The sequence below is a fragment of the Euprymna scolopes genome, chromosome 46, assembly GCF_053919585.1.
Source record: "Euprymna scolopes isolate OS-2025 chromosome 46, ASM5391958v1, whole genome shotgun sequence".
In the NCBI taxonomy this organism is placed as follows: domain Eukaryota; kingdom Metazoa; phylum Mollusca; class Cephalopoda; order Sepiida; family Sepiolidae; genus Euprymna; species Euprymna scolopes.
Window position 1 is genome coordinate 65,103,428 of NC_136527.1, and position 22,519 is coordinate 65,125,946.

Consider the following 22,519-nt stretch of genomic DNA (forward strand, 5'->3'; position numbering starts at 1 on the left):
AAAAAGGAAAATAAAAAAAAAGATTATCAAGACATAACACCTAAAATATGAAATGGTCTCAAGTGAAAAAAATATCTGGGTACCATATTACGTCTTTCTGCATGTATGTGGGATGATTCGAGTTTTGGGTTCTGGTCACTCTGATAAGAATATTGGAAAAATTGTATAGGCTTCGAAATACTATTATTTAAGGGTTTAAAAAGTATGTTTCCTGTTCAGTGCAAAGATTGGTAAGAGTCATAGTTAGAAATGTATGCGGTTTTCCAAGAATGTGTGACAATCAATGTTAATGATAGAAGGTATCTTGATTAATTGTGTGAGCTGACCATAAGAAAAATGTTTCTGTTAAATATGGCAAAATAAGGTGACTGGAGAGAAGCAGCAAACATCGGTCATGGGATTAGTAACCAACACTAAAGGAGTCTGGAACAGGGCTCTACATTTTGAGTGAAACAGTCACATTTGTGAGTGATTTTTCAAAGTGGTGACTACAAATAATGAAACACTTATCTTTTGGCAATTGTATTTCTTTCACTTACAATCTTCCAAAGTTCACTACTGAGTGAAAAAATATTTTTTCAACTTTTTTTTTAATAAAACAAACAAAGTTAAATTATTTAAATCAAAGTTTAATAGAACAATATACTCTTTTTTTTACCAAGACTGTTTAAAAATATATCTCAAGAAATTAGAATGTTTATACCTTCAAGTATCAACATAAAATTTGTTGAATATTTAGAATTACACTTATTAAAAAACATTTATTAATAAAAAAACACAGAAAAATCTTTATGATGTACATATTCGTCACAGAACGAAGATGTCATATTCTAAAAATCATATGGGTTTGGCTAGTAACTTTTTTATTTGGCAAGTAAACGAAAATATTTAGTTGTCAAAGGTCAACTAAAGATAAGTTTGTCTGTAGAGTCCTGTGGAAGAAAAAATATATAAGGATGGGGCTGGCCTTTTGCTAAGCCAACGTGGTGTATGAAAATCTAACCATTACTATTTAGATAAATAGAGAGGGGGGCGTAGTAGAAACAAATATACTCACATTTTTTGATAATGGTGATGATGTAATCTAGTACTGCATGAGCAGGGTAAGTCCGAGAACCTAATCGATTATTATTATTATTATTATTATTATTATTATTATTATTATTATGAAAATAAAACAATTAGATTTTGGAAAAAGTATATCCATAGATTGGAGTGTTTAGTCAAAAATTTAACTCAGAAATAAAATAAAAATCGATTTAGGATTTTTAAAGAAGACTGGAATTTGGTTAGTTTAAGTAAACAAGGTTTTTGCTTACATGGATGACATATGATTTTGTCTGTTTTGCTGACATGATAGTTTACAGAGATCAAACTAATAAGTTGGCAAGTTAAAGAGACATATGGGCGACCCTGTTTGAAGCAGTACGTGAAACGAGGGAAAATGTAGAAAGAGATTCTGCATGCCAAACTCCAATGACGGAATCTATAAGATGAATAAAACTCATGTAAAATATAACTCGTTGTTATGACAATTTTTTAGGGTTTGAACAAATAAGAAGGTATGTGCTTCTTTTGGTTTGAGACAAGCAGACATATTGTTGTTTTATTGTAAGAAAAGCTGCCTAAAAATTTATGTATCCGCACACACAATGAACATTTCACATACATAATGCAATAGAAGAACATTTTAACACTAGACGACACACTGTATATATCACGTTAAAGAGACATGCTATTTATATACATTTACTCTGATACATAACTCCAATATGGATGTAAACATAGTGTCCCTTACATTGCTCATGCATATCTGCAAAATATTGTCCCTTCAATACTCATTCATGTGCAAAATATTGTCCCTTACATTACCCATGCATGTGCAAAATATTGTCCCTTACATTACCCAAGCATATGTGCAAAATATTGTCCCTTACATTACCCATGCATATGTGCAAAATATTGTCCCTTACATTACCCATGCATATGTGCAAAATATTGTCCCTTACATTACCCATGCATATGTGCAAAATATTGTCTCTTAAATTACCCATGCATATGTACAAAATATTGTCCCTTACATTACCCATGCATATGTGCAAAATATTGTCCCTTATATTACTCATGCATATGTGCAAAATATTGTCCCTTAAATTACCCATGCATATGTGCAAAATATTGTCTCTTACATTACCCATGCATATGTGCAAAATATTGTCCCTTACATTGCCCATGCATATGTGCAAAATATTGTCCCTTACATTACCCATGCATATGTGCAAAATATTGTCCCTTACATTACCCATGCATATGTGCAAAATATTGTCCCTTACATTACCCATGCATATGTGCAAAATATTGTCTCTTACATTACCCATGCATATGTGCAAAATATTGTCCCTTACATTACCCATGCATATGTGCAAAATATTGTCCCTTACATTACCCATGCATATGTGCAAAATATTGTCCCTTACATTACCCATGCATATGTGCAAAATATTGTCCCTTACATTACCCAAGCATATGTGCAAAATATTGTCCCTTACATTACCCAGTCATATGTGCAAAATATTGTCCCTTACATTACCCAGTCATATGTGCAAAATATTGTCCCTTACATTACCCAAGCATATGTGCAAAATATTGTCCCTTACATTACCCAGTCATATGTGCAAAATATTGTCCCTTACATTACCCAAGCATATGTGCAAAATATTGTCCCTTACATTACCCATGCATATGTGCAAAATATTGTCCCTTACATTACCCATGCATATGCGCAAAATATCATCCATTATGTTACTCATGTGCATGTAGAACATATTGTTGCTTATGTTACAAATGTGCACGTGTTAAATATTGTCCTCTATATAACATGCGGAAAAATATCGTCCAATCCTGATACAAGTACCAATTCCCATTCTTTTAAAATTTCGGTATTAGTGCAGAGAGTGATCCAGACATAAATAATAATATTATTATTTAAAAAGCCATTCTTAACATTGGGAGGGGAGGGCGTTTTGTACCTATTCTATACTTCAACCTTACAATTGAATAAAAAAACATATAAAACTTTAATTAAACTTGGAAATACGATTTAAAAAATAGCGCGGATCACTCTCTGCACTAGCACCAAAATTTCTAAACATTTAATAAGAGACTTGGTGCTTTATAAAAATGTGAAAATGAGTGTAAACTCTTGTTTAATATCCGCATATATTTTGTAAGATATAAAATAAAATTACACTTGGGAGTGGAAGGTGTATATTACAAGAGTAGATTTTCGTAAATATTTTTCTAAAATAACCCTAACTTCCTCAGTGGTGCCTTCGGCTGTCACATCATTAAACTCTTCTTGTTCTGGATCCTTGAGTGCATAATCTTCTGAGGAGCTTTCTTCATCTGGTTGTCTGTACAGCAGTGGGGTTTCATCATCTGATGAGGTAATTTTGTCACTGATTACGCAACCACCGATTGTCATGAAAAATAGAACCCAACCTGAAAGCTCATCATTCAGACTCCTTTGCTCAACATTTACACACAACATGAGTTGAAAGAAATACTTTGAAAACATTGCCAAGGCTGCTGCAAAGAATGTGGTATCCCTCTACTATGCACAAAAATTACTCTCCTGAGAGTCTCCTATGCATGTATGGAATATTGTTGCCACATGTGGATTGGTGCATTAGGTGTGTCAGAAACTGACCTTATGAATGCGTGAAAGATATTGAATAATTTTACCCCCTGTCTTTCCAAGCTTATAACTACTTGAAAAATGTAAGTCAAACCCTAATTTTTTTTTTCAATTAAAGGAGCAGGGACCAAGGTTTCGTTTAAAATTTTTTTTAAAAAACAACGTGGTTTTAAAAAAAAGGTTTTAAACTTTGGACTTTACAGGTAAATTTCTAAAAAACACTTCTTTTTTTGTTTTAAATTTGAATATATTATTTATTGATCTTTTATCTTCAATTTGCGATATATAAAACTTTGGTGAGTAAATTATTTACTTTTTAATAGACATTTCAAAATAGGGGGGCGTGAATTAAAAAAAAAAACGTTTGCCTAAGATATATTCGGTTTATTAGAAAGAGCATAAAATTTCACATTGACTCTGAAAATATCGTAAAAATTTAACCAATAAAAAAATTTTGATAGATTTTTAAAGTTTAAAATTTGAAAAATATTTAACTCGTAAAATTCAATTGATTTCATTACGTAAAAAAAATGGTTTTTAAAAAATAATATTTCTATTACTTTTTATACAACTTTAATAGTTTATTTTGGAAGTATAATCCATAAAGAAAATAAACAATCCACTTTTAAAAGAGAAATTATGAGTTTTTTATATTTTATTTGCAGTTTTGTGTTAGGGGTGTCAAAAACTCATCCCAAATTCTGATACACATATTGCTGCATCGTCCCTTCCATTAAAATAGGGTCCAAAAAAAGAGTCTCAAATCTAATACGTCCCACACTATCACTCAAGCTCCATCCTCTGTCCCATCGCCACAATGTTGCATCTCTATGCATATTTACCAAGTACTTTCATAGAATCTGCACTGATGAACTCATAGTACTTGTGCATCCATCAACATATATACTCTGGATCAAGCAGCAAAATCTTACCCCTTCACTGTTGAGGTACCTAGATGCCTGAAAGATTTCTACTCTAATAGTTTCCTTTTTCAGGTTGCTAGATTTTGGAATTCCCTTCATTTCCTGATTCTCTGGCTGTATTTTCACGCAGAAATTTCATACAATCCCCCGTTAGACATCATCCCAAATAGTAGCTACTTACGAGCGAGTTGCAATACGCCTTGTTTAGGGTTTAAATTAGTTTTTAAAAAATAATAAAAATATTGTTGTTTTTTTTTTACTTTGAAATGATTTTTTTGTTAAAGAGTCTTCCCACCAAAACTTGTTCACAAAAACAAAATTCAAAATACAGAATATTTTTTACGTAAACAAGTTTTGCGAAAAAAAATTCTGTAAAAAACATTTAAACTAAAAAAGGAAAATATTTTAACTATAACGTAATATAATAATCGTCAAAAGTTCAAATAAAGACTATATTCATGTAAATTACTTTTAAAATATATGTTTATAAGCTTTTTTTTTATTAAAAACAAACGCATTCTGAAAAACTATCCGTTTGCTTATTTTAAAACTGGTTACACATTGAATTTTCTAAGGCATTCACCGTGCATGCAGCATTGCAGATTGCAGCACTGCAGCAGAACAGCTAACATAAACGGATTCTTTTTATATATTAAATTTTTTAAAAATAATTATTTAGTTTCTGTCATTTGTTTTTTTGTAATTAATGCATTAGTAATGCATTAATTTTTTTTTTTTAATCTTTTTTTGCTGGTAAAAAAATGGATTGGTATTTTAAATGAAGGAAAAAAAATAATGCATTAGTAGTGCATTAATTTTTTTAAAAGTCTTTTTTTTGCTGGTAAAAAATGGATTGGTATTTTAAATGAATGAAAATAAAATGGCACCAAACTCTCTCTTTAACATGGTAAGTTTGGGAAAAGGTGCTATAAATATAAAACTAGACAAAATACTGTTAGAAACTCGCTCAATATATGTTATCGTGACATAGGTTGACATATATTCGGTTGGTTTTTAATAGTATTTTGTCTAGTTTATTATTTATAACACCTTTTCCCAAACTTACTGCGTTAAAGAGAAAGTCGGGCACCATTTTGAATTTTCCAATATATCGGTAAACACTGTATGTTTTTCGAGCTGAATAAACATGTTACATTGAATAAAAACACGAAAAATATATCCAGTTTGGAAGAAAAGTAACTTATCTTGCCTTTGATAACATTTATTTGTTATATATTTGTTTTTGTCAACTTTTTCGAATCTATGTGTACAGTAATACAAACCCGATTTTTTTAATTAAATCATCTTAAAAATACGAGGAATACGTACATACCATTGTTTTCATGTGAAATTCAGTTTTACGATTTCCGAAATTTCGTCCTAATAGTGTAGAAGCGCCGAAAACAACAATTCTCGTATGAAATGAAAATCAATAACGATAAAAAAAAAATCGAATCAATTATATGTGAAAAATTGATATCTTTTTAAATAATTTGACATCATGAACTTTTAAAAATTGATTATCTTTCGAGTTTTCTTGATAAAGCAATACAAATTCGGTTTTAAAATTGCAGAATTAGAAAGGAAAGAAAAAGAAAAACGATAGTTTTGTCCGTATAAAAAGAAAAGCAATACCGGAAAAACTAAAATAAAATTGAATCAGTTTTTTTTTTTTTGTATTAAATTTAAAAATTACCAGGAAACAAAATGGACAGCTATTAAATGAATGAAAAAAAAATAATAATGAAAATAATATTTTGTGAAAACAATGAATTGAAGGAAAGATTTGCAAATTATACTTACATTTTATGACGTCATTTTATGGTTGAATTGTTTTTATGGAAAAACAAAATTATATAAAATAAATAAAAGATTATACGATGAAATTTTGTTTTAATGCTTTGTTAATACTTTTGTTTTGCTATAAATAGTATTTCAGATGTTTGGAGTGTGACAGGAAGTCGTGTTAAGAAGAATGCGTCATGGCGAATATCGAAATAGTCGTTATTACCCACAATGCATTGCATACTTCCCTTTCATGTTTTGGTTTTATTATTTGTTTATCGGATTTCACAACGTGTTTGGTTGGTTGGGTTTTGTTTTACGGCATATCAACCCTTTTCAGATTATTTAATGCCGAACCCGGATATAGGCACCTCCAAAAGTTACCACAGAATTACCCCCCCCCCATATGTAAAACGATGTAACTTTATTAGAAATTAATATTATCAGTATAACTTTTGTACCATTTAAAAAAAAGGACAAAACAAACTAGTAATAATGTTTAAAAAAATTTCATCGTACGAAAATAATGAAATTACGAGACGAAAATCGTGTTTACATAATTGACACTTTAAAATAATGTTCCCATGTAGTAAGCATTCCGAACGTGAAAACATACCCGTGTTAAACACGGGCCGTGTTTAATAAATCTAAGAAAATTGTCAGATTTTCGTGAAATTTTCGATACTTATCCATTTCAGAATGAAATTACATATAAAATGCAGCTTCCCTAAAATATATGAGGGGATTTTTTTTTTTTATTGTGTGCCCCCCCTTGTTTTTTCCCCGAAATTTGAACAAAATATATTTAAATCTATCGAAATTTCTATTTATTATGAAACATAAGAGTTCAAATAAGTAAAAAAAATATTTATTTTTTTAAAGTTTAACTACATGTATTGAACAAAAACTTACTCTGAAGTTGCAATTAAAAAAATTATATAAATATAATATCATTATGTTTTTTAATAGGTTTTTTTTTCGAAGTAATATATACTATAATCAGTTGAATTGCTAAGAAAAAGAAACTTCCTAAAAATTAATTAATTTTTAAAAGATTAAAACGATTAAAATTCCATTATTTCAAAATGTTCCGTTACAACATATATTTTTAATTAATTGTGTTAAATATTAAGTTTTCATATAAACATGACTCTTGTCAGCTACTTTATCGCCGGATTAAAACCGATTTGAAAACATTATTGCACAAATATTAAGTATTTTGTAGCTCTTATTTTGTTTGTCTTTTTTTACCAAACAAAAGTATGGAAGCCTAACATGAACATTCAGTAAAATTGTATTTCATATTTAATATACAAATGTTTATAATATTATTAATCATTTAACTGTAAATTTTAAAACCTAACAAAATTATTATAAAGATTAATTATTAATTGCAGTTTGAAAAAGATAAACAAAGGTTTTAAAAAAATCATTAAGTCGCCTCTACTTTTCCATAGTTCGTATGGTTAACAGAAGTCTGACGTCACGGAATCATGCGCTCCTTTTTTCACAATTCTTCACGTTCTGTGGCAGTGCCTATAGTTTAAGGTTAGGCACCGCCAAAACTGGGGGGGGGGGGGGCAGGTCAGTACTTTTTGACGGACCGTCTTTTTAAAAATCTACCAAAAATCAGGTAATTATCCGATCAATACGAAATTTTCAGCGATTATTAGGAGAAGAATGAACTTTATAACAGTGTACTTATTTTTCATAAACGATATTTATATATATATATTCTTTTGCTTACAACCCCCCCCTTGTTTTGAAGTGGGAACAAATATGCTTAAAATAATCATCTGAAACTGAACAAAACATATTGTGTTGTTGTAAGGGACAGAATTATAGATTAAAAAAAAAAAAAAAAAAAAAAACTTGTTTGCATACCTTATTTTGACGTCTGAATATCAGAACTTCGATTGTGTTTAATTATCCCGCTTTTGAGTTTTGAAGTGTGAAATTCGGTGAATATGTTAAGTAAAATAATTAATTTAAGTTAAGCAAAACGAAAAAAAATTTTTTTTAATATTTATACGAAAAAAGCCATTTTAAAATTTTTGATAAATAAATTAACAATTTTTTTTTTAGCGAGCCGAATAATGCATGACCATTATTAAACAGGGCATGCTTTGAATAATCGAGACAAAAAAAAAATTCGATAAATATTGTGCCCTTTGTTTTAAAAATAGCATCATTTTTTTCGATCCCGTTTGAAAACGTTTGCCGCCTTTCGACTACGGTGGACCAAACGCGCTGAAATAATTTTTTTTTATTCTGCTTTAAATTGCCCCCCACCCCATTTTGGGGAGTCTGGCCCCCACACACATACACATTAAAAACCAAACTCATACAAATGGTCACCCATCTGGTACTCAGCTTAATAATACATTGAAATTTTCGTCACTGAAAAATAAGTTTTTTTGGCCTGTTTGGTCTTCCATAGTTTTCTCCTTATCAGACGCAAACGTAAACAGAGTCGCGAAATCGACGCGAAATCTGGTTAGCTATATGAATAAGTGGAATTATTTGAAATTCAGGTACTTATATTATAATATTTTTGCATATTCTCTTAGAAAATCATCCTAAATCTTAGTTAGACAATAAATAAATTAATTATTTCAAAAACCTTTTTTTTTTAATATTTATGTACGTTTTTTGTGCAAGACAAAAAATGTCAATTGTTAACTTTTTGGGAAAATTTAACATTTAAAATTTAATTAAAAATAGTAGAAAAAGTTTTACATTATTCTGTTTTCTATATGATAAAATTCAGGGTTTTATCTTTCCGGAAAAAAAAAAGTTACTCAGAAATAATGGATTTTAATAAATGTAATTTAGTTTTAAAAAACAACAACAACTTGATTTTGCGGCCATTTTTGGCGGTGCCTAAAGGTCATATCCAGGACCGCACAATGTCTCGGTGTTAGTTATAATCATGTTTTTTATGATTTATAAATTAAACGTAAATTCATGTTTTCTTGTTTAAATCGATTTCAAAATCAATTTTACTCGATCATACTGATTTATACATTTTATTTTGAAAAACAAAACAAAATTAGACACAAAGACAATCAGAAATCGCATCGGAATTTTGAGGACGTTACCAAAATCTGTTTTCCATGGTAACAAATTGAAAGAAGAAGAAAAGGAAAAAGAGAAAAGAAGCATATGAAGAAAATGGGAAAGAAATGAGCAAAAGAAATACAGACCCGAATGTGATTAAAATGATCCACATTTATTAAAATACAATTATAAATTGCCTTTATTTCTCCAAAGATAGGGAAGATAGGGTATTAAAAAAAAAAAAACTTAAAGAAACATTTAAAATAAAAAACAAATAAAAAAAAACAATTCTTACTTGTAAGAAAGTCTGAAAAGAAAAGAACATATTAAAAAAAAAACTTAAAGAAACATTTAAAATAAAAAACAAATAAAAAAAAACAATTCTTACTTGTAAGAAAGTCTGAAAAGAAAAGAACATATTAAAAAAAAACTTAAAGAAACATTTAAAATAAAAAACAAATAAAAAAAAACAATTCTTACTTGTAAGAAAGTCTGAAAAGAAAAGAACATATTAAAAAAAAAAACTTAAAGAAACATTTAAAATAAAAAACAAATAAAAAAAAAACAATTCTTACTTGTAAGAAAGTCTGAAAAGAAAAGAACATATTAAAAAAAAAAACTTAAAGAAACATTTAAAATAAAAAACAAATAAAAAAAAACAATTCTTACTTGTAAGAAAGTCTGAAAAGAAAAGAACATATTAAAAAAAAAACTTAAAGAAACATTTAAAATAAAAACAAATAAAAAAAAAACAATTCTTACTTGTAAGAAAGTCTGAAAAGAAAAGAACATATAAAAAAAAAAACTTAAAGAAACATTTAAAATAAAAAACAAATAAAAAAACACAATTCTTACTTGTAAGAAAGTCTGAAAAGAAAAGAACATATTAAAAAAAAAAACTTAAAGAAACATTTAAAATAAAAAACAAATAAAAAAAAACAATTCTTACTTGTAAGAAAGTCTGAAAAGAAAAGAACATATTAAAAAAAAAAACAGAAAATACTTCTTTAAGTCCTTGTTTTAAGTTCAGTCTTTCTTTTAACAAAATGTTATTTTTTTCTTTCTCGAAAGGGAATCACACACAAATAAAGTCTTTAAAATTGAAGAAAAGAAGTAAAATATTTTCCTTTGTGAAGGCTCAGATACCTTTAAATTCAAAGGAAAAAAAGAAAACCATAAAGCCACTTTGGTAGTCTTTGGGAAAAAATAAAATAATTCAGGATGTCGTGTCTTCCTTACACGGGAAAAATTCTGGTAATAACAGTTTTTTTCTTTCTTATAAAATAAAAAATGTTTTTCTTCGAAGGAAACTTTACTTAAATTGTCTTCCAAGATAATCTTTTTGAAGTTCCTTGAGCAAAGAGGGAGTTTTCCAAATGTGCCTATTTGGCCTTTTCCAATATTTCTTACATTTGTTTATTATTTATTAATTAATTTTACTATTATTGTGGGGAAAAGAAGTAAAGAGAGCAAGACAGAGAGTCGAATTTACGATGTTCTTTCGTAGAAAATATATCAACAAAACAAATACAGTTAACTCTCAATTTATAAAAAAAGATTTGTTACTTTTAGGAAATATTTCAATGAAAATAGTAGTTCATTTATGAGTGAACAAAAGGGGGGAATTAGTTGAGATTAAGGAAGTTTTAAAATAATTGTTTACATAAAATTAATTAAAAATGAGCATGCGATAGTAGAAGGGGGAATACAAAAGTTAGTTACTGTGTCTGTGTGTTCGCCCACATTGTTTTATCAGCCGACTCGCCTGCTACGTTCACAGTGTTGTCGCGTTAGTTTTGAGCTGCAGACAGTAGTGATATATATATCTTCTAACACTATCTCTGAATTTTGTTAACTGCACTTTTTTTGGAAAATACAGAGGTTTTTAAAGATTTTCACCGGCTCCCAGACACATAATTTCCGACAGCCCGGAAAACTCTCTGATTGGTCAAAAAAAATCAAAACATTGAACCTCCAGAGCAATTCAGTAAAAAGAAAAAGGGCGCCTCTAGCCGCTTGCGCAGAAAACGTCTCGGGGCACTTGAATTTTCGGCAGCGAAAGAGTGAACATCGTAGCTCACCATATAACTTTCCGCCCAGTAAACGGAGTTTAAAGGTTCATCGTTCATGATTTGGGGTTTTTTTTGTGAAGGAAAGTTTGGTAGTATATTTACATGTAAATGTAGGTTGGGAAAAAAAATTTTTTTTTTTTTGTTTAGAAAATTTTTACATCATTTTTATTTTTAATAGTAAAAATATGTGTTGTCCTTTTTCCACCTGATGGTTCTCCCGGACTTTGATTTAGTTTGTTTCTTTTCAACCTCTGTATCAGAGGAAGATACAAAAGTGTCAGATACTGGAAGGGGTGGAACAAAATCTTTTGACGTTGTTGAAGAATATGCAGGCTTCAATCTATCTATGGAAACGTTACTGTGTACATCATCAGACATTTTAATAGTAAAATATTTGCCATGACGATGTACTACTTGGAATGGACCTGTATATGGAGCTTCCATAGATTTTCGAATCCTGTCTGTTCTCAACCAGACGCTGTCACAAATTTGAAGATCCTTAGGAATGTACACAGTAGGTAAAGAATGGAGGTGTCCACTGGATAATCCGTCTGTGTCAAATTTCCGCATCTCCTCAGCTAGAGCTTTTATGTGAGCATCTGTTATATCAATGTTTGCATCCTCGTACGCATCGATTAACAATCTAGGTATCTGTGCATTAGCACCCGTAACTGCAGTAAATGGTGAATAATTGGAATCGTTGGGTGTAATCCTGATACCTAGAAGAACTATAGGAAGAGCAGACAACCAAGATTCTCTTCTGGCAATAATTGCTGTCTTTAATGTTCTGTGTGCTCGCTAGATCATTCCGTTTGCTTGGGGATGGTACGAAGTCGTTCTCAGCCTGTGAAACCCTATAATTTTTGACAGTTCTGAGAACAGCTCAGACTCGAATTGGCTACCTCTGTCTGTAACGACATGGAGGGGCACACCAAATCGCGATATCCACAGATCAACAAAAGCAGTTGATACTGACGCTGCAGTTATTTCGGTCAATGGACAAGCCTCTACCCATCTCGTATTTCTATCGATGCATGTTAATAAATAGCGATAGGGAGAGAAATACGGGTCTGTTTTGCTCTTGACTGGTGGTAGAGGGCCAACAATGTCAATGTGTACAGTTTGAAATCTGCTGGATGGCAATTCAAATGGATGCACGTCACTTTTTGTGTGTTTGTTTATCTTTGCTTGTTGGAAATGCTGACATTCCTTGCACCATTCCTTTATTGACTTGGCCATTTTGGGCCAAAAATATCTGGAAGTTATCATTTTAGTTGAAGCAGCAATTCCAGGGTGTGACAAGTTGTGTAAACTGTCAAAAACAGATTTCCGGAGCTTTTGTGTGACAAAAGGTCGTGGAAAAGGTAAAGACACGTCACATAGGATTGTATTATGTTCATTAATCTGATACGGCTTCAGTTGATCACATAGAGTTTTTGTTTCTTCATCAGTGGTTTGGTGATTGGCCATCTCCTGTAAGTCACAAATATCAATTGTGATTGCATACGCTGGTCGCGATAAGCAATCAGCTGCAATGTTCTGTGAACCTTTTATGTGTGAAATATCAGTCACATATTCACTCAAGAAACAAAGGTGACGCTGTTGTCTATCGGATTTTAAAGGTGTTTGGCTTTTAAAGGCGCTGCAGAGCGGTTTATGATCTGTTAATAACAACAAGTTTCTGCCTTCCACCTGATGTTTAAAAATACAAGACTGCTAAATAAGCAGCTAGCAATTCTCTGTCAAAGGTAGAATATTTTTGTTGAGTTTGTGATAACTTTTTTGAAAAGAATCCAATAGGAATTGGTTGATTGTCAATCATTTGATGAAGTGCTGACTGCTGCTCCAACAGCGTAACTGGAACTGTCCGTAACAAGCTGATAATTAGTAGCTTTTGAATCGGGATAAGGTAGAGCGGCTACACCTGATAAACTTGTTTTTATCCTTTCAAAGGATTCAACTTCCTCCTTTGTAAAATCTATTTTCTTAGATTTTTGATTCAACCGAATACACTCGGTGAGTGGTAAACTGATTTCACTGAAATTTGGAACTAATTTTCTGTAAAAATTTGCCATGCCAAGGAATCGACGCAGTGATTTTGAATCGTTTGGTTGAGGAAATTCATTTAATTCGCGGATTTTCTTGTCACTTGACCATCAAGAGATATGTGAAATCCCAAAAATTCAAGTTGAAAAACATTGAAAATACATTTAGAAAGGGAAATTTTAAGGTCGTACTCACTGAGTTTCTGTAAAACAGTATCGAGGTGTTTGGAATGCTCTTCTTCACTATTTGAGAAAATAAGAATATCATCGATGTATATAAAAATACAATCGATGTCGCGGAAAATATTGTCCATCATCCTTTGGAAAGTACTAGATGCGTTCCGCAAACCGAAAGGCATGTAATTATACTCATATAAACCGAAGGGTGTTGTGATGGCTGTTTTGCATACATCATCCGGATGGACTGGTACTTGGTGATAAGCAGAAGATAAATCAATTTTTGAAAAAACTTTCTTACCGTGCAGTTTTGATGACAAGGAATTTATGTTTGGCACTTGGTATCGATCGGGTTTTGTTATAGTGTTTAGTAACCTGTAGTCACCTACAGGTCTATAAGTCCCATCAGATTTATTCACCATGTGCAAGGCCGAACTCCACTCTGATTTAGAGGGGGATATAATTCCGGCATTCTGGAGTTTCCTGAATTCCTCTTTTGCTATGTTGTATTTCTGGGCTGATAACTGCCTCGTTTTAGAGAAAGATGGAGGGTTACTGCCAGTTTCAATTCTATGAAACACTTTAGGTTTTGTTGCATTGGAATCGCGATGTGGAGAAATTAAGTTGGGATATTTTTGCGAAATTGTGTGAACTGTTGTGTCGGCAACGTTATCCGAGCATAAAGCAATGTTCATAAGTATTGGTGATGGCTGTGCGTTTGAATATCTTTTGGTTGTTTGATCAATCAATTTGTTATTTGTGCAATCAACTATTAATCCAAAATGATTCAGAAAATCATAACCTAGGAGAGGTCTGGTAGTTTCTGCAATGAGAAAGGTCCAAGTGAAATCACGCCTCAAGTTATGAAGTGCCAGGTTTAATACTGCTTGACCGGAACATTCAATGTTCTGACCGTTAGCTGACACAATAGAGATGTTTGTTGGGTATATAACTATACCGCTTATATATTTTCTTGGGATTACAGATATTGCAGCTCCCGTATCCACAACAAAATTCAATTTTATAGCTCCTAACCGTGCGGCTACTTCAAGAAGCGGCGAAGATGTGGAAGCTATCACGCTTCGCCGGGTTAGTTTTCCGATGTTTTACTAAAAGCAGGGGTAGCAGTGTCAGAAATTTCGTGAAAATAGTGAATAATTCCACCCCATCTTTCCAAGCTTATAACTCCTCGAAAAATGTAATTCAAGCCCTATTTTTTTTTTCAATTAAAGGAGTAAGGACCAAGGTTTTATTTTAAAAAAAAACAAAACAAAACAATGTGTTTTTTTTTTTTAAAAAGGTTTTAAACTTCGGACTTTACAGGTAAATTTCTAAAAAACTGATTTTTTTTTTGTTTTAAATTTGAATATATTATTTATTGACCTTTTCTCTTCAATTTGTGATATATAAACCTATTAAACATAAATTAATTTTTTAATTTTTTATAGACATTTCAAAATGAGAGGCGTAAATTATTCGACCCCCTATCTTTCTAAGCTTACAAATCCTCGAAAAATGTAATTCAAGCCCTAATTTTTTTTTCAATTAAAGGAGCAAGGACCAAGGTTTCATTAAAAAAAAAAAAAAAAGACAAAAAGAAAAAATGTGTTCTTATAAAATAAGGTTTTAAACTTCGGACTTTACAGGTAAATTTCTAAAAAACTGATTTTTTTTTGTTTTAAATTTGAATATATTATTTATTGACCTTTTCTCTTCAATTTGTGATATATAAACCTATTAAACATAAATTAATTATTTACTTTTTAATAGACATTTCAAAATGGGGGGGGGCGTGAAAATGGGGGGGCGTGAAAATGGGGGGGCGTGAATTTAAAAAAAACGTTTGTCTAAAATATTATATTCGGTTTATTGGAAAGAACATAAAATTTCACATTGACCCTGAAAATATCGTAAAAATAGAATCAATAGAAAAATTTTGATAGATTTTTAAAATTTAAAAATTTAAAAATATTGAGTTTAAAAATTGAAAAATATTGAGTTCGGAAAATTCATTACTGTTTAAAAAAAAAAATAAAAATATTTTTATTACTTTTAAAACAACTGTAATAGTTTATTTTGGAAGTATAATCCATAAAGAAAATAAATAACCCACTTTTAACAGAGAAATTACGAGATTTTTATATTGTATTCGCAGTTTCGTGTTAGGGGTGTAAAAAATTCCTACAAAAATTCTGATACTGCTAAAGCAGGGGAGGCAGGACGAGAACTGGGTTGCATTTGCACATTCCGTTTGTCTGGCCATTTACACCATGGTTTGCAATATTTTGCACGTTCGGCAAAATATAGATGTGAACGGCAGATTTTGGGTCTCTGATCCTTGTTAAAAGGACGAACTCCATTTGGACAATTATATGATTTTTGTGACGGATTACTTTTTCTTTGAGATCCGTCATCACTCTGGTTACGATGGTTTTGGTTCCATGATATCTGTTGTATTTGCGCGGCTTCCTGTCTATTAAAATATAACAGCAGGTCATCGAACATTTTACCAAGTCTTTCCAGATCGAGATCAATTTGTGCTGCTACCACGGGTTTGATCGAATGAGGTAGGGCTTGGATGAACTTATGTCGGACAATGTCTTCTCCAATACCAATTCTACCTGCTAACGACATGAGTTCGTTCAAATAAATCGAAGGACGTCCTGTCATGATTGAAGATGACATTAGTTTGTCCAGCATTTCAGGCTTTGATTTTTCATACTGATTAATCACAGCATCTTTTAACTTATCAAAGTCTTTTGATTCCAGTATGCTGTTTTGTAATTTTCCAACTATATCCGTTGGTAGTGACGCGAGAATATGATAAAATTTTTGTCTTGGTTGCTTAATGTTCATAATACTGAACTGGGCTTCCATTATTGAAAACCAAGCTAGTACATTTGAATCAATAAATGCCGGAGTTTTCATCGCAATTGACTGCCCTGGTTTATCTTGTTCTGCTGCCATGTCGACTTCGTTTTCTGCCATTTTAGTTTTCCCTTTTGTTATTCACACTTTTGCTGTATGTTGTCTTTTATAATTTTGTTATGAAGATAGGTTTTTATGTTAAAAAAATTTTTTTTTTTTTTTTTTATTCAGAAGGATTTGTTTTATCGTTTTCATACAAAAATTTTTTATTTTTGTTGAATTTTCATAGTTTTTCGCGACCTTGGTGAAATTGTTTCTTGAGTTTTTTATTTACTTTTGTTGAAATTCACATCAAAAGTTGGTTATTTGAAGTATTAGAAGGCAGTTTTTTTGTTTGTTTGTTGGTCCATGGTGAATTTCTAGTGAAATTATTTCTTGGGTTTTCATTTTGTTTAGTTTCATTGAAATTCACATCAAAAGATTGGTTACTTGAAGCATCAGAAGATAGCCCCCTTTTTTTTTTTATAGAAATGTTTGCGTGTTCAAAATAATCACGTCGGTGGGTCGCCAGTTTTGGCCTTTTCCAATATTTCTTACATTTGTTTATTATTTATTAATTAATTTTACTATTATTGTGGGGAAAAGAAGTAAAGAGAGCAAGACAGAGAGTCGAATTTACGATGTTCTTTCGTAGAAAATATATCAACAAAACAAATACAGTTAACTCTCAATTTATAAAAAAAGATTTGTTACTTTTAGGAAATATTTCAATGAAAATAATAGTTCATTTATGAGTGAACAAAAGGGGGGAATTAGTTGAGATTAAGGAAGTTTTAAAATAATTGTTTACATAAAATTAATTAAAAATGAGCATGCGATAGTAGAAGGGGGAATACAAAAGTTAGTTACTGTGTCTGTGTGTTCGCCCACATTGTTTTATCAGCCGACTCGCCTGCTACGTTCACAGTGTTGTCGCGTTAGTTTTGAGCTGCAGACAGTAGTGATATATATATCTTCCAACACTATCTCTGAATTTTGTTAACTGCACTTTTTTTGGAAAATACAGAGGTTTTTAAAGATTTTCACCGGCTCCCAGACACATAATTTCCGACAGCCCGGAAAACTCTCTGATTGGTCAAAAAAAAATCAAAACATTGAACCTCCAGAGCAATTCAGTAAAAAGAAAAAGGGCGCCTCTAGCCGCTTGCGCAGAAAACGTCTCGGGGCACTTGAATTTTCGGCAGCGAAAGAGTGAACATCGTAGCTCACCATACCTATAATCTGCTCCTCTTCTTGACGTCAAGCCGGTGAAATTAATTTCTGTCTTTTACAGAAACAACCGCTCTTTCTTTCTTTCTTCCGCTGGTCTGTCTTAGGCTAATTTTCCGGTCGTAAAACCTTGTTGCTTTTTAATAACTAGGAATGAAATTACGTTGAAAGTTTAGTAACTATCAATGCATATTTTCCAGTTGGTAAGACCTTGTTGCTTTTTAATAACTGGGAATGAAATTACGTTGAAAGTTTAGTAACTATCAATGGAGTTCCAAACAAACGTCTTTTTCTAAAGGAGAAAAACCAGTAACATTATATTTAACGTCAAAATCTTTTTGCAGAGAATGAAGTGAGCCTCCTCTTCGAACACTTCGAAGGCCGGTGATACTTGAACAGACGAAAAGGGGAAAAGGTTCTTTCTTCCTCACTTCCTCACTCCCCTCCAGAAGATGGAAGAGTAGGTGACGGTATGATGGAAGTGACCTCCAAAGGGCCGGTCAAAGAGTGCATCCCTTTCATTAAATGTGGAGATGTTGAATGCATGTATATAAAAAAATAAATAAAAATTATTTCTTTATTAAAATTTCAACAATAGGGAGGAGAGGTCCATGGTCACCTTTGTCACTGTACCTTTGATTTGTCTAAGATATTCTTAGCTAGAGTTGTCAGTAACCATAATACCATATTCCCACCAGACTTAAGATTCTCAAATCAACTAATATATATATATGGTCTGCGATGTTGTTTGGCTGTGGAATTTATTATATACAATCTCTCATATTCTGAAAAATCCTATCATAAGTTGCTCGCTTGGTTAGCTATTGCTGGATGGCATCATCCTTTCGAGTTAAAACTGCTACTTGTGAGACATCGGCTTGGGGTTATTAGCTGATTGGATGACCGCGTCCCGTGTTGAGACGAAGTAGGTTCATTTCACAGTCGGATTTCGGCACGGTTTGCTTGATCTGTGTTGGTTAATAAAAATTCTTGTGTGCAGAGCGTTTGCTCAGTTGGTAGAGTGCTTTAATGGGATAAGTAATCCTTCGATTCGGTTAATTCCAGTATTTTTAAGCAACTACTAAGTAAAGAAAACTCAAACCGGTGTTCCTTCCTAATTGTTCCTTGTGAACGATCACGGAACGGTGTTAAGTGGTCACGGGGGAAGGAGGAATTTATTAGACAGGAAAGATTTTACCATTTCCATTGATTTTAACCGATTTTGGCCGTGAACTCTCAGCAGAAAAAATATAGGGAAATGGAGAGGTAATAGGCCTATAACACGCCTCAGATATTGTGCTGCAGTTCGTGCATATTACATTCCCATGAAATGTCTTGATTTTTAATCCTATTAAGGTCAAAATCACACGGGGAAAAAATGAACTCATTTTTTCCCCGTGTGATTTTGACCTTAATAGAATTAAAAATCAAGACATTTCATGCGAATGTAATATGCACGAACTGTAGCACAATATATATATATATATATATAAATATATATATATATATATATATATATATATATATATATATATATATATATATGTATATATATATATGTGTGTGTGTGTGTGTGTATGTGTGTGTATGTGTGTATATGTATATATGTGTGTGTGTATGTATGTTTATGTATATGTGTGTGTGTGCATATATATTATTATTTATTTTATGGTTGTTTTAGTGGTGGCATTGATGGTGGTGGTGGTGGTGGTGGTGGTGGTGGTGGTGGTGGTAGTATTATTATACAGATATAATCCTTATCGTCAGGACTTGTATTATTGCTATTTTTATTTTATTATTATTATTATTATTATTATTATTATTATTATTATTATTATTATTATTATTATTATTAAATATATTATCATTAATATTACTATCATCATTATCGTTATGGCTTTTTGTTTTATCATTATTATTAATACTATTATATATTATTATTATTATTATTATTATTATTATTATTATTATCGATATTATTTTATTATTGTTTTTGTGGTAGCATTGGTAGTAGTGGTGTTATTATACAAATGTAATACTTATTGTAATGATTATTATTATTATTATTATTATTAATAATAATAATAATAATAATAATAATAATAATAATACCATTAATATTATTATTATCATCATTTTCATTAATATTATTATCGTAGTTTTTTACACTAATATTATATTATTATTAAAATAATCATTATTATTATTGTTATTATTATAAATGCTACTTTTATTATTGTTAGTAATATTATAATTATTATCATTATTATAATTATTATTTATTTTATTTTATTATTATTGTATTATTATCATTATTTTAAGGCTACTAATATTATTGGTATTATGATTATTATTATTACTATTATTATTATTGCTATTATGATTATTATTTTTACTTTTTTAAAGTTTATACACCTTGTTAATATATGCAATATTTTCACAGATTAATCAAACTCTAAACTTTCAGTGAAATATTATTATGATTAAGTATATACGTTGGATTTTACTTTAAAGTTCAGCATTATATGTAAGTGTCGAAATTTTATTTTTATCAACGTCGCCAACAACAGTGCAGAAGGCAAGTAAGTGGGGTGTCAGCATTTTCGCCATAAAATTCACTTAACCCCTACCCCCTCCTCTTCTTCATCATGATTAGCAGTTGTTGTATCCTGAAGGGCCTTTTTCAGCTGGCTAATGTGGGTGCGTCTCTGTCTGTCTGTCTGTCTGTCTGTCTGTCTGTCTGTCTGTCTGTCTCTCTCTCTCTCTCTCTCTCTCTCTCTCTCTCTCTCTCTCTCTCTCTCTCGTCATTTTCATTTAAGTCCTCGCGGACATTTCTCTCTCTCTCTCTCCCTCTCCCTATCTCTGTTGATGCCTTTCCTTTTTTCTTGGTAGCCATCAGCATTGCTTAACGCTGATTGGTTGGGCTGTGAAGTGAATTCCAGAAATCTTTCTTCCGCTATTTTCAAATCAGTTCCAAAAAAGACATCGGACAGTGAAGTCCTGTTTTTAGAATTCCGTCGGGCCCAGTGAGCAAACTCTCAACTGTCCTTAAGGGTGGAAGGCCTTTATTGAGAGGTTGAAATTGGTGTTTCAGAAAACACCATTTCTTGAAGACGTTAACCCCTTTCAGAGAAAGGAGACCGACGTAACAGTGAGAGAGCCTGTCACTAATTATTACAAGCTGTGGACGGGAGACTCGTAAACAGTGATTTATTTCTTTGTCCCCTTTCAAACGGATGAAGAAATAGCAAGACAACACTTTTCAGAGAAAAGGAAAATTATTTTGGAAGAAAAGAAAGAGCTACCAACCTTTTCAGAGAGAGGGAAAGAAAGAATAAGAAACCCCCTTTTTCAGAGAGCTTTCTTTTAAACCTTTTAAAGGTTTTGTTTGTTAAAAAAAAAAGACAGAAGAAAAGAGAAAAAAGAACATTGCAACCTGCATGTTTTTCTTTTCCGAAAAGAAAAAAAAAGAAGAAAATAACTTTTTGTTGAAAAAATGAATTTAGAGACTTGAAAAAAGAATATTTTCTATTTTTTATGTGCTTTTATTTCAGCCTTTCTGTCAAGTAAGATTTGTTTTTGTATTTGTTTTGTTATTTTTTGTTTCATGTTACAGGTTTTTTGAAACCTGAGCTTAGGAAAATATAAGCAACCATAACTATTTTATTTAAATAAATTCGGATCATTTTAAATTCATTTCGGGTCGTTATTTCTTTTGCTCATTTTCTTTGCATTGCTTGTTTACTTTTTCCTCCCCCCCCCTTTAATTTGGTACCTTAAAAAGCGGATTTTGGTGACAACCCTGAAATTCTGACACAAGCAAACACAAGTTTTTTTTTTCTTTCTTTCTTTTTCTTTTATTTTCTTTTTCCGACTTTTGGACTTTTAAATCTTAGCTTGAACGTTGACCTATTTTTTGAATCATATCACACCTTGTGTAGACATTTCATATTCAAGATTAATAAGTTACACGCTCTCTTTATTTTCTTTCCTTTTTCTTTCTCCCCCTCACTTCCTTATTTTTAGACGATAGAATTTAAATTTTGCGATTTTAACAATATTATAACATTTTCACTTGTGCTGACTAACAAATATAATCTTGATAACAAAAGCTGCATCTGATTTTTAAAGACTATTTTGGTTTCATTCGATAAACAATTCTTTTATTTAATTATTTCCATTTTATTTAGTTTTTCCATTTTAATTTAATTTTAATTTAATTTTATTTGCCTGTCTACAGACATCTTTTGGTTTTTATTTACAAATTGATTGAAAACTGAATTTTGAAATTTATATATGAAAAAAAATTTTTTTTACCGGATTGATATAATCAAAGATTTGCCGGATATCCAATCAAACTAAAGAAAAACTGTGGAAATATGTATATATTGGATTGTTATAGACTTTCGATTTGAAGTTCAATATCCTTTTTTTTTTTTTTTTTTGCTGCATCAATATCCAATTTCCCTTATTCTATATAGCTAAAATGATTTAAAAACTTTAAAAACATTTAATTTAATTTTCTGTTTATTACGTTTAGCAAATTAGGTGCAAACCTTTTATAATATTTGCTTTTTCCTCCGAAGAGATGTATAAACATCGAAAACTCATGCGGTAAGGAAA

At 31.0% G+C, this 22,519-nt stretch overlaps 1 protein-coding gene across 1 annotated transcript in view; it reads right to left on the minus strand.

Moving 5' to 3' along the window:
* LOC145270815 (uncharacterized) overlaps positions 1–6,701 on the minus strand; it is a 57,035-nt gene extending 50,334 nt beyond the window's left edge. The window contains exon 1 of the mRNA XM_080126393.1: positions 6,424–6,701. The gene's annotated coding sequence lies outside the window, so the exon portion shown is untranslated. The remainder of the gene's footprint in view (positions 1–6,423) is intronic.
* Between the last annotated feature and the right edge of the window lie 15,818 nt (positions 6,702–22,519).